The following is a 13,371-nucleotide window of genomic DNA, read 5'->3' as shown; positions in this document are numbered from 1 at the left end:
TCGATATTTTTCGACGCATCTGTAAGGAAGGGTCAAGATTAAGAACCTTACACATATAATTGGTGAAAATACGAATTTTTTTCACTTTCGCTTCAGGGCCATTTTGTACTGAAATTCCATAGGTGTTAACATAGAAACTTTTTTCCCCTTTGGGACAGGGTCGTTAACTCGATCTGAAAAGTTGTTTTCTCGTTTTAGTATCATACCATATCCACTAAAGATGGTCCTAAGTAAAAAATATGTTAGAAAAAAAACATTTACTCGTGTCGATAAGACATCACAACCTCAACCCTTATGAAAAGACCCTCATGGAGGCACCCGAATCAGTATCGGAAAAACCTTTGTTTCTCTCGATATTTTTCGATGAATCTGTAAGGAACGGTCAAGATTAAGAACCTTACACATATAATTGGTGAAAATACGATTTTTTTTCACTTTCGCTTCCGGGCCATTTTGCACTCAAATTCCATAGGTGTTAACATAGGAACTTTTTTCCCCTTTGGGACAGGGTCGTTAACTCGATCTAAAAAGTTGTTTTCTCATTTTAGTATCATACCATATCCACTAAAGATGGTCCTAAGTAAAAAATATGTTAGAAACCAAACATTTACTCGTGTCGATAAGACTTCACAACCTCAACCCTTATGAAAAGACCCTCATGGAGGCACCCGAATCAGTATCGGAAAAACCTTTGTTTCTCTCGATATTTTTCGACGAATCTGTAAGGAAGGGTCAAGATTAAGAACCTTACACATATAATTTGTGAAAATACGAATTTTTTTCACTTTCGCTTCCGGGCCATTTTGCACTCAAATTCCATAGGTGTTAACATAGGAACTTTTTTCCCCTTTGGGACAGGGTCGTTAACTCGATCTGAAAAGTTGTTTTCTCGTTTTAGTATCATACCATATCCACTAAAGATGGTCCTAAGTAAAAAATATGTTAGAAACAAAACATTTACTCGTGTCGATAAGACTTCACAACCACAACCCTTATGAAAAGACCCTCATGGAGGCACCCGAATCAGTATCGGAAAAACCTTTGTTTCAATCGATATTTTTCGACGAATCTGTAAGAAAGGGTCAAGATTAAGAACCTTACACATATAATTGGTGAAAATACGAATTTTTTTCACTTTCGCTTCAGGGCCATTTTGTACTCAAATTCCATAGGTGTTAACATAGGAACTTATTTCCCCTTTGGGACAGGGTCGTTAACTCGATCTGAAAAGTTGTTTTCTCGTTTTAGTATCATACCATATCCACTAAAGATGGTTCTAAGTAAAAAATATGTTAGAAACAAAACATTTACTCGTGTCGACAAGACTTCACAACCTCAACCCTTATGAAAAGACCCTCATGGAGGCACCCGAATCAGTATCGGAAAAACCTTTGATTCTCTCAATATTTTTCGACGAATCTGTAAGGAACGGTCAAGATTAAGAACCTTACACATATAATTGGTGAAAATACGAATTTTTTTCACTTTCGCTTCCGGGCCATTTTGCACTCAAATTCCATAGGTGTTAACATAGGAACTTTTTTCCCCTTTGGGACAGGGTCGTTAACTCGATCTGAAAAGTTGTTTTCTCGTTTTAGTATCATACCATATCCACTAAAGATGGTCCTAAGTAAAAAATATGTTAGAAACAAAACATTTACTCGTGTCGACAAGACTTCACAACCTCAACCCTTATGAAAAGACCCTCATGGAGGCACCCGAATCAGTATCGGAAAAACCTTTGTTTCTCTCGATATTTTTCGACGAATCTGTAAGGAAGGGTCAAGATTAAGAACCTTACACATATAATTGGTGAAAATACGAATTTTTTTCACTTTCGCTTCCGGGCCATTTTGCACTCAAATTCCATAGGTGTTAACATAGGAACTTTTTTCCCCTTTAGGACAGGGTCGTTAACTCGATCTGAAAAGTTGTTTTCTCGTTTTAGTATCATACCATATCCACTAAAGATGGTCCTAAGTAAAAAATATGTTAGAAACAAAACATTTACTCGTGTCGATAAGACTTCACAACCACAACCCTTATGAAAAGACCCTCATGGAGGCACCCGAATCAGTATCGGAAAAACCTTTGTTTCAATCGATATTTTTCGACGAATCTGTAAGAAAGGGTCAAGATTAAGAACCTTACACATATAATTGGTGAAAATACGAATTTTTTTCACTTTCGCTTCAGGGCCATTTTGTACTCAAATTCCATAGGTGTTAACATAGGAACTTATTTCCCCTTTGGGACAGGGTCGTTAACTCGATCTGAAAAGTTGTTTTCTCGTTTTAGTATCATACCATATCCACTAAAGATGGTTCTAAGTAAAAAATATGTTAGAAACAAAACATTTACTCGTGTCGACAAGACTTCACAACCTCAACCCTTATGAAAAGACCCTCATGGAGGCACCCGAATCAGTATCGGAAAAACCTTTGATTCTCTCAATATTTTACGACGAATCTGTAAGGAACGGTCAAGATTAAGAACCTTACACATATAATTGGTGAAAATACGAATTTTTTTCACTTTCACTTCCGGGCCATTTTGCACTCAAATTCCATAGGTGTTAACATAGGAACTTTTTTCCCCTTTGGGACAGGGTCGTTAACTCGATCTGAAAAGTTGTTTTCTCGTTTTAGTATCATACCATATCCACTAAAGATGGTCCTAAGTGAAAAATATGTTAGAAAAAAAACATTTACTCGTGTCGATAAGACTTCACAACCTCAACCCTTATGAAAAGACCCTCATGGAGGCACCCGAATCAGTATCGGAAAAACCTTTGTTTCTCTCAATATTTTTCGACGAATCTGTAAGGAACGGTCAAGATTAAGAACCTTACACATATAATTGGTGAAAATACGATTTTTTTTCACTTTCGCTTCCGGGCCATTTTGCACTCAAACTCCATAGGTGTTAACATAGGAACTTTTTTCCCCTTTGGGACAGGGTCGTTAACTCGATCTAAAAAGTTGTTTTCTCGTTTTAGTATCATACCATATCCACTAAAGATGGTCCTAAGTAAAAAATATGTTAGAAACAAAACATTTACTCGTGTCGACAAGACTTCACAACCTCAACCCTTATGAAAAGACCCTCATGGAGGCACCCAAATCAGTATCGGAAAAACCTTTGTTTCTCTCGATATTTTTCGACGAATCTGTAAGGAACGGTCAAGATTAAGAACCTTACACATATAATTGGTGAAAATACGATTTTTTTTCACTTTCGCTTCCGGGCCATTTTGCACTCAAATTCCATAGGTGTTAACATAGGAACTTTTTTCCCCTTTGGGACAGGGTCGTTAACTCGATCTAAAAAGTTGTTTTCTCGTTTTAGTATCATACCATATCCACTAAAGATGGTCCTAAGTGAAAAATATGTTAGAAAAAAAACATTTACTCGTGTCGATAAGACTTCACAACCTCAACCCTTATGAAAAGACCCTCATGGAGGCACCCGAATCAGTATCGGAAAAACCTTTGTTTCTCTCGATATTTTTCGACGAATCTGTAAGGAACGGTCAAGATTAAGAACCTTACACATATAATTGGTGAAAATACGATTTTTTTTCACTTTCGCTTCCGGGCCATTTTGCACTCAAATTCCATAGGTGTTAACATAGGAACTTTTTTCCCTTTTGGGACAGGGTCGTTAACTCGATCTGAAAAGTTGTTTTCTCGTTTTAGTATCATACCATATCCACTAAAGATGGTCCTATGTAAAAAATATTTTAGAAAAAAAACATTTACTCGTGTCGATAAGACTTCACAACCTCAACCCTTATGAAAAGACCCTCATGGAGGCACCCGAATCAGTATCGGAAAAACCTTTGTTTCTCTCGATATTTTTCGACGAATCTGTAAGGAAGGGTCAAGATTAAGAACCTTTCACATATAATTGGTGAAAATACGAATTTTTTTCACTTTCGCTTCAGGGCCATTTTGTACTCAAATTCCATTGGTGTTAACATAGGAACTTTTTTCCCCTTTGGGACAGGGTCGTTAACTCGATCTGAAAAGTTGTTTTCTCGTTTTAGTATCATATCATATCCATTAAAGATTGTCCTAAGTGAAAAATATGGCAGAAACAAAACATTTACTCGTGTCGATAAGTCTTCACAACCTCAACCCTTATGAAAAGACCCTCATGGAGGCACCCGAATCAGTATCGGAAAAACCTTTGTTTCTCTCGATATTTTTCGACGAATCTGTAAGGAACGGTAAAGATTAAGAACCTTACACATATAATTGGTGAAAATACGATTTTTTTTCACTTTCGCTTCCGGGCCATTTTGCACTCAAATTCCATAGGTGTTAACATAGGAACTTTTTTCCCCTTTGGGACAGGGTCGTTAACTCGATCTAAAAAGTTGTTTTCTCGTTTTAGTATCATACCATATCCACTAAAGATGGTGCTAAGTTAAAAATATGTTAGAAAAAAAACATTTACTCGTGTCGATAAGACTTCACAACCTCAACCCTTATGAAAAGACCCTCATGGAGGCACCCGAATCAGTATCGGAAAAACCTTTGTTTCTCTCGATATTTTTCGACGAATCTGTAAGGAACGGTCAAGATTAAGAACCTTACACATATAATTGGTGAAAATACGATTTTTTTTCACTTTCGCTTCCGGGCCATTTTGCACTCAAATTCCATAGGTGTTAACATAGGAACTTTTTTCCCTTTTGGGACAGGGTCGTTAACTCGATCTGAAAAGTTGTTTTCTCGTTTTAGTATCATACCATATCCACTAAAGATGGTCCTAAGTAAAAAATATGTTAGAAACAAAACATTTACTCGTGTCGACAAGACTTCACAACCTCAACCCTTATGAAAAGACCCTCATGGAGGCACCCGAATCAGTATCGGAAAAACCTTTGTTTCTCTCGATATTTTTCGACCAATCTGTAAGGAAGGGTCAAGATGAAGAACCTTACACATATAATTGGTGAAAATACGAATTTTTTTCACTTTCGCTTCAGGGCCATTTTGTACTCAAACTCCATAGGTGTTAACATAGGAACTTTTTTCCCCTTTTGGACAGGGTCGTTAACTCGATCTGAAAAGTTGTTTTCTCGTTTTAGTATCATACCATATCCACTAAAGATGGTCCTAAGTGAAAAATATTTTAGAAAAAAAACATTTACTCGTGTCGATAAGACTTCACAACCTCAACCCTTATGAAAAGACCCTCATGGAGGCACCCGAATCAGTATCGGAAAAACCTTTGTTTCTCTCGATATTTTTCGACGAATCTGTAAGGAACGGTAAAGATTAAGAACCTTACACATATAATTGGTGAAAATACGATTTTTTTTCACTTTCGCTTCCGGGCCATTTTGCACTCAAATTCCATAGGTGTTAACATAGGAACTTTTTTCCCTTTTGGGACAGGGTCGTTAACTCGATCTGAAAAGTTGTTTTCTCGTTTTAGTATCATACCATATCCACTAAAGATGGTCCTAAGTAAAAAATATGTTAGAAACAAAACATTTACTCGTGTCGACAAGACTTCACAACCTCAACCCTTATGAAAAGACCCTCATGGAGGCACCCGAATCAGTATCGGAAAAACCTTTGTTTCTCTCGATATTTTTCGACCAATCTGTAAGGAAGGGTCAAGATGAAGAACCTTACACATATAATTGGTGAAAATACGAATTTTTTTCACTTTCGCTTCAGGGCCATTTTGTACTCAAACTCCATAGGTGTTAACATAGGAACTTTTTTCCCCTTTTGGACAGGGTCGTTAACTCGATCTGAAAAGTTGTTTTCTCGTTTTAGTATCATACCATATCCACTAAAGATGGTCCTAAGTGAAAAATATTTTAGAAAAAAAACATTTACTCGTGTCGATAAGACTTCACAACCTCAACCCTTATGAAAAGACCCTCATGGAGGCACCCGAATCAGTATCGGAAAAACCTTTGTTTCTCTCGATATTTTTCGACGAATCTGTAAGGAACGGTAAAGATTAAGAACCTTACACATATAATTGGTGAAAATACGATTTTTTTTCACTTTCGCTTCCGGGCCATTTTGCACTCAAATTCCATAGGTGTTAACATAGGAACTTTTTTCCCCTTTGGGACAGGGTCGTTAACTCGATCTAAAAAGTTGTTTTCTCGTTTTAGTATCATACCATATCCACTAAAGATGGTCCTAAGTGAAAAATATGTTAGAAAAAAAACATTTACTCGTGTCGATAAGACTTCACAACCTCAACCCTTATGAAAAGACCCTCATGGAGGCACCCGAATCAGTATCGGAAAAACCTTTGTTTCTCTCGATATTTTTCGACGAATCTGTAAGGAACGGTCAAGATTAAGAACCTTACACATATAATTGGTGAAAATACGATTTTTTTTCACTTTCGCTTCCGAGCCATTTTGCACTCAAATTCCATAGGTGTTAACATAGGAACTTTTTTCCCTTTTGGGACAGGGTCGTTAACTCGATCTAAAAAGTTGTTTTCTCGTTTTAGTATCATACCATATCCACTAAAGATGGTCCTAAGTAAAAAATATGTTAGAAACAAAACATTTACTCGTGTCGACAAGACTTCACAACCTCAACCCTTATGAAAAGACCCTCATGGAGGCACCCGAATCAGTATCGGAAAAACCTTTGTTTCTCTCGATATTTTTCGACGAATCTGTAAGGAACGGTCAAGATTAAGAACCTTACACATATAATTGGTGAAAATACGAATTTTTTTCACTTTCGCTTCAGGGCCATTTTGTACTCAAATTCCATAGGTGTTAACATAGGAACTTTTTTCCCCTTTTGGACAGGGTCGTTAACTCGATCTGAAAAGTTGTTTTCTCGTTTTAGTATCATACCATATCCACTAAAGATGGTCCTAAGTAAAAAATATGTTAGAAACAAAACATTTACTCGTGTCGATAAGACTTCACAACCTCAACCCTTATGAAAAGACCCTCATGGAGGCACCCGAATCAGTATCGGAAAAACCTTTGTTTCTCTCGATATTTTTCGACGAATCTGTAAGGAAGGGTCAAGATTAAGAACCTTACACATATAATTGGTGAAAATACGAATTTTTTTCACTTTCTCTTCCGGGCCATTTTGTACTCATATTCCATAGGTGTTAACATAGGAACTTTTTTCCCCTTTGGGACAGGGTCGTTAACTCGATCTGAAAAGTTGTTTTCTCGTTTTAGTATCATACCATATCCACTAAAGATGGTCCTAAGTGAAAAATATGTTAGAAAAAAAACATTTACTCGTGTCGATAAGACTTCACAACCTCAACCCTTATGAAAAGATCCTCATGGAGGCACCCGAATCATTATCGGAAAAACCTTTGTTTCTCTCGATACTTTTCGACGAATCTGTAAGGAACGGTCAAGATTAAGAACCTTACACATATAATTTGTGAAAATACGATTTTTTTTCACTTTCGCTTCCGGGCCATTTTGCACTCAAATTCCATAGGTGTTAACATAGGAACTTTTTTCCCCTTTTGGACAGGGTCGTTAACTCGATCTGAAAAGTTGTTTTCTCGTTTTAGTATCATACCATATCCACTAAAGTTGGTCCTAAGTAAAAAATATGTTAGAAACAAAATATTTACTCGTGTCGATAAGACTTCACAACCTCAACCCTTATGAAAAGACCCTCATGGAGGCACCCGAATCAGTATCGGAAAAACCTTTGTTTCTCTCGATATTTTTCGACGAATCTGTAAGGAAGGGTCAAGATTAAGAACCTTTCACATATAATTGGTGAAAATACGAATTTTTTTCACTTTCGCTTCAGGGCCATTTTGTACTCAAATTCCATTGGTGTTAACATAGGAACTTTTTTCCCCTTTGGGACAGGGTCGTTAACTCGATCTGAAAAGTTGTTTTCTCGTTTTAGTATCATACCATATCCATTAAAGATTGTCCTAAGTGAAAAATATGGCAGAAACAAAACATTTACTCGTGTCGATAAGTCTTCACAACCTCAACCCTTATGAAAAGACCCTCATGGAGGCACCCGAATCAGTATCGGAAAAACCTTTGTTTCTCTCGATATTTTTCGACGAATCTGTAAGGAACGGTAAAGATTAAGAACCTTACACATATAATTGGTGAAAATACGATTTTTTTTCACTTTCGCTTCCGGGCCATTTTGCACTCAAAATCCATAGGTGTTAACATAGGAACTTTTTTCCCCTTTGGGACAGGGTCGTTAACTCGATCTAAAAAGTTGTTTTCTCGTTTTAGTATCATACCATATCCACTAAAGATGGTCCTAAGTGAAAAATATGTTAGAAAAAAAACATTTACTCGTGTCGATAAGACTTCACAACCTCAACCCTTATGAAAAGACCCTCATGGAGGCACCCGAATCAGTATCGGAAAAACCTTTGTTTCTCTCGATATTTTTCGACGAATCTGTAAGGAACGGTCAAGATTAAGAACCTTACACATATAATTGGTGAAAATACGATTTTTTTTCACTTTCGCTTCCGGGCCATTTTGCACTCAAATTCCATAGGTGTTAACATAGGAACTTTTTTCCCTTTTGGGACAGGGTCGTTTACTCGATCTGAAAAGTTGTTTTCTCATTTTAGTATCATACCATATCCACTAAAGATGGTCCTAAGTAAAAAATATGTTAGAAACAAAACATTTACTCGTGTCGACAAGACTTCACAACCTCAACCCTTATGAAAAGACCCTCATGGAGGCACCCGAATCAGTATCGGAAAAACCTTTGTTTCTCTCGATATTTTTCGACCAATCTGTAAGGAAGGGTCAAGATTAAGAACCTTACACATATAATTGGTGAAAATACGAATTTTTTTCACTTTCGCTTCAGGGCCATTTTGTACTCAAATTCCATAGGTGTTAACATAGGAACTTTTTTCCCCTTTTGGACAGGGTCGTTAACTCGATCTGAAAAGTTGTTTTCTCGTTTTAGTATCATACCATATCCACTAAAGATGGTCCTAAGTGAAAAATATTTTAGAAAAAATACATTTACTCGTGTCGATAAGACTTCACAACCTCAACCCTTATGAAAAGACCCTCATGGAGGCACCCGAATCAGTATCGGAAAAACCTTTGTTTCTCTCGATATTTTTCGACGAATCTGTAAGGAACGGTAAAGATTAAGAACCTTACACATATAATTGGTGAAAATACGATTTTTTTTCACTTTCGCTTCCGGGCCATTTTGCACTCAAATTCCATAGGTGTTAACATAGGAACTTTTTTCCCCTTTGGGACAGGGTCGTTAACTCGATCTAAAAAGTTGTTTTCTCGTTTTAGTATCATACCATATCCACTAAAGATGGTCCTAAGTGAAAAATATGTTAGAAAAAAAACATTTACTCGTGTCGATAAGACTTCACAACCTCAACCCTTATGAAAAGACCCTCATGGAGGCACCCGAATCAGTATCGGAAAAACCTTTGTTTCTCTCGATATTTTTCGACGAATCTGTAAGGAACGGTCAAGATTAAGAACCTTACACATATAATTGGTGAAAATACGATTTTTTTTCACTTTCGCTTCCGGGCCATTTTGCACTCAAATTCCATAGGTGTTAACATAGGAACTTTTTTCCCTTTTGGGACAGGGTCGTTAACTCGATCTGAAAAGTTGTTTTCTCGTTTTAGTATCATACCATATCCACTAAAGATGGTCCTAAGTAAAAAATATGTTAGAAACAAAACATTTACTCGTGTCGACAAGACTTCACAACCTCAACCCTTATGAAAAGACCCTCATGGAGGCACCCGAATCAGTATCGGAAAAACCTTTGTTTCTCTCGATATTTTTCGACGAATCTGTTTGGAAGGGTCAAGATTAAGAACCTTACACATATAATTGGTGAAAATACGAATTTTTTTCACTTTCGCTTCAGGGCCATTTTGTACTCAAATTCCATAGGTGTTAACATAGGAACTTTTTTCCCCTTTTGGACAGGGTCGTTAACTCGATCTGAAAAGTTGTTTTCTCGTTTTAGTATCATACCATATCCACTAAAGATGGTCCTAAGTAAAAAATATGTTAGAAACAAAACATTTACTCGTGTCGATAAGACTTCACAACCTCAACCCTTATGAAAAGACCCTCATGGAGGCACCCGAATCAGTATCGGAAAAACCTTTGTTTCTCTCGATATTTTTCAACGAATCTGTAAGGAAGGGTCAAGATTAAGAACCTTACACATATAATTGGTGAAAATACGAATTTTTTTCACTTTCTCTTCCGGGCCATTTTGTACTCATATTCCATAGGTGTTAACATAGGAACTTTTTTCCCCTTTGGGACAGGGTCGTTAACTCGATCTGAAAAGTTGTTTTCTCGTTTTAGTATCATACCATATCCACTAAAGATGGTCCTAAGTGAAAAATATGTTAGAAAAAAAACATTTACTCGTGTCGATAAGACTTCACAACCTCAACCCTTATGAAAAGACCCTCATGGAGGCACCCGAATCAGTATCGGAAAAACCTTTGTTTCTCTCGATATTTTTCGACGAATCTGTAAGGAACGGTCAAGATTAAGAACCTTACACATATAATTGGTGAAAATACGATTTTTTTTCACTTTCGCTTCCGGGCCATTTTGCACTCAAATTCCATAGGTGTTAACATAGGAACTTTTTTCCCTTTTGGGACAGGGTCGTTAACTCGATCTGAAAAGTTGTTTTCTCGTTTTAGTATCATACCATATCCACTAAAGATGGTCCTAAGTAAAAAATATGTTAGAAACAAAACATTTACTCGTGTCGACAAGACTTCACAACCTCAACCCTTATGAAAAGACCCTCATGGAGGCACCCGAATCAGTATCGGAAAAACCTTTGTTTCTCTCGATATTTTTCGACGAATCTGTAAGGAACGGTCAAGATTAAGAACCTTACACATATAATTGGTGAAAATACGATTTTTTTTCACTTTCGCTTCCGGGCCATTTTGCACTCAAATTCCATAGGTGTTAACATAGGAACTTTTTTCCCTTTTGGGACAGGGTCGTTAACTCGATCTGAAAAGTTGTTTTCTCGTTTTAGTATCATACCATATCCACTAAAGATGGTCCTAAGTGAAAAATCTGTTAGAAAAAAAACATTTACTCGTGTCGATAAGACTTCACAACCTCAACCCTTATGAAAAGACCCTCATGGAGGCACCCGAATCAGTATCGGAAAAACCTTTGTTTCTCTCGATATTTTTCGACGAATCTGTAAGGAACGGTCAAGATTAAGAACCTTACACATATAATTGGTGAAAATACGATTTTTTTTCACTTTCGCTTCCGGGCCATTTTGCACTCAAATTCCATAGGTGTTAACATAGGAACTTTTTTCCCTTTTGGGACAGGGTCGTTAACTCGATCTGAAAAGTTGTTTTCTCGTTTTAGTATCATACCATATCCACTAAAGATGGTCCTAAGTAAAAAATATGTTAGAAACAAAACATTTACTCGTGTCGACAAGACTTCACAACCTCAACCCTTATGAAAAGACCCTCATGGAGGCACCCGAATCAGTATCGGAAAAACCTTTGTTTCTCTCGATATTTTTCGACGAATCTGTAAGGAACGGTCAAGATTAAGAACCTTACACATATAATTGGTGAAAATACGATTTTTTTTCACTTTCGCTTCCGGGCCATTTTGCACTCAAATTCCATAGGTGTTAACATAGGAACTTTTTTCCCTTTTGGGACAGGGTCGTTAACTCGATCTGAAAAGTTGTTTTCTCGTTTTAGTATCATACCATATCCACTAAAGATGGTCCTAAGTGAAAAATATTTTAGAAAAAAAACATTTACTCGTGTCGATAAGACTTCACAACCTCAACCCTTATGAAAAGACCCTCATGGAGGCACCCGAATCAGTATCGGAAAAACCTTTGTTTCTCTCGATATTTTTCGACGAATCTGTAAGGAACGGTAAAGATTAAGAACCTTACACATATAATTGGTGAAAATACGATTTTTTTTCACTTTCGCTTCCGGGCTATTTTGCACTCAAATTCCATAGGTGTTAACATAGGAACTTTTTTCCCCTTTGGGACAGGGTCGTTAACTCGATCTAAAAAGTTGTTTTCTCGTTTTAGTATCATACCATATCCACTAAAGATGGTCCTAAGTGAAAAATATGTTAGAAAAAAAACATTTACTCGTGTCGATAAGACTTCACAACCTCAACCCTTATGAAAAGACCCTCATGGAGGCACCCGAATCAGTATCGGAAAAACCTTTGTTTCTCTCGATATTTTTCGACGAATCTGTAAGGAACGGTCAAGATTAAGAACCTTACACATATAATTGGTGAAAATACGATTTTTTTTCACTTTCGCTTCCGGGCCATTTTGCACTCAAATTCCATAGGTGTTAACATAGGAACTTTTTTCCCTTTTGGGACAGGGTCGTTAACTCGATCTGAAAAGTTGTTTTCTCGTTTTAGTATCATACCATATCCACTAAAGATGGTCCTAAGTAAAAAATATGTTAGAAACAAAACATTTACTCGTGTCGACAAGACTTCACAACCTCAACCCTTATGAAAAGACCCTCATGGAGGCACCCGAATCAGTATCGGAAAAACCTTTGTTTCTCTCGATATTTTTCGACGAATCTGTAAGGAAGGGTCAAGATTAAGAACCTTACACATATAATTGGTGAAAATACGATTTTTTTTCACTTTCGCTTCCGGGCCATTTTGCACTCAAATTCCATAGGTGTTAACATAGGAACTTTTTTCCCTTTTGGGACAGGGTCGTTAACTCGATCTGAAAAGTTGTTTTCTCGTTTTAGTATCATACCATATCCACTAAAGATGGTCCTAAGTAAAAAATATGTTAGAAACAAAACATTTACTCGTGTCGACAAGACTTCACAACCTCAACCCTTATGAAAAGACCCTCATGGAGGCACCCGAATCAGTATCGGAAAAACCTTTGTTTCTCTCGATATTTTTCGACGAATCTGTAAGGAACGGTCAAGATTAAGAACCTTACACATATAATTGGTGAAAATACGATTTTTTTTCACTTTCGCTTCCGGGCCATTTTGCACTCAAATTCCATAGGTGTTAACATAGGAACTTTTTTCCCTTTTGGGACAGGGTCGTTAACTCGATCTGAAAAGTTGTTTTCTCGTTTTAGTATCATACCATATCCACTAAAGATGGTCCTAAGTGAAAAATATTTTAGAAAAAAAACATTTACTCGTGTCGATAAGACTTCACAACCTCAACCCTTATGAAAAGACCCTCATGGAGGCACCCGAATCAGTATCGGAAAAACCTTTGTTTCTCTCGATATTTTTCGACGAATCTGTAAGGAACGGTAAAGATTAAGAACCTTACACATATAATTGGTGAAAATA

This window comes from Cucurbita pepo, chromosome 20 (assembly GCF_057944985.1).
Source record: "Cucurbita pepo subsp. pepo isolate OVF chromosome 20, ASM5794498v1, whole genome shotgun sequence".
In the NCBI taxonomy this organism is placed as follows: Eukaryota; Viridiplantae; Streptophyta; class Magnoliopsida; order Cucurbitales; family Cucurbitaceae; genus Cucurbita; species Cucurbita pepo.
Note: the sequence above shows the minus strand (reverse complement) of the source record.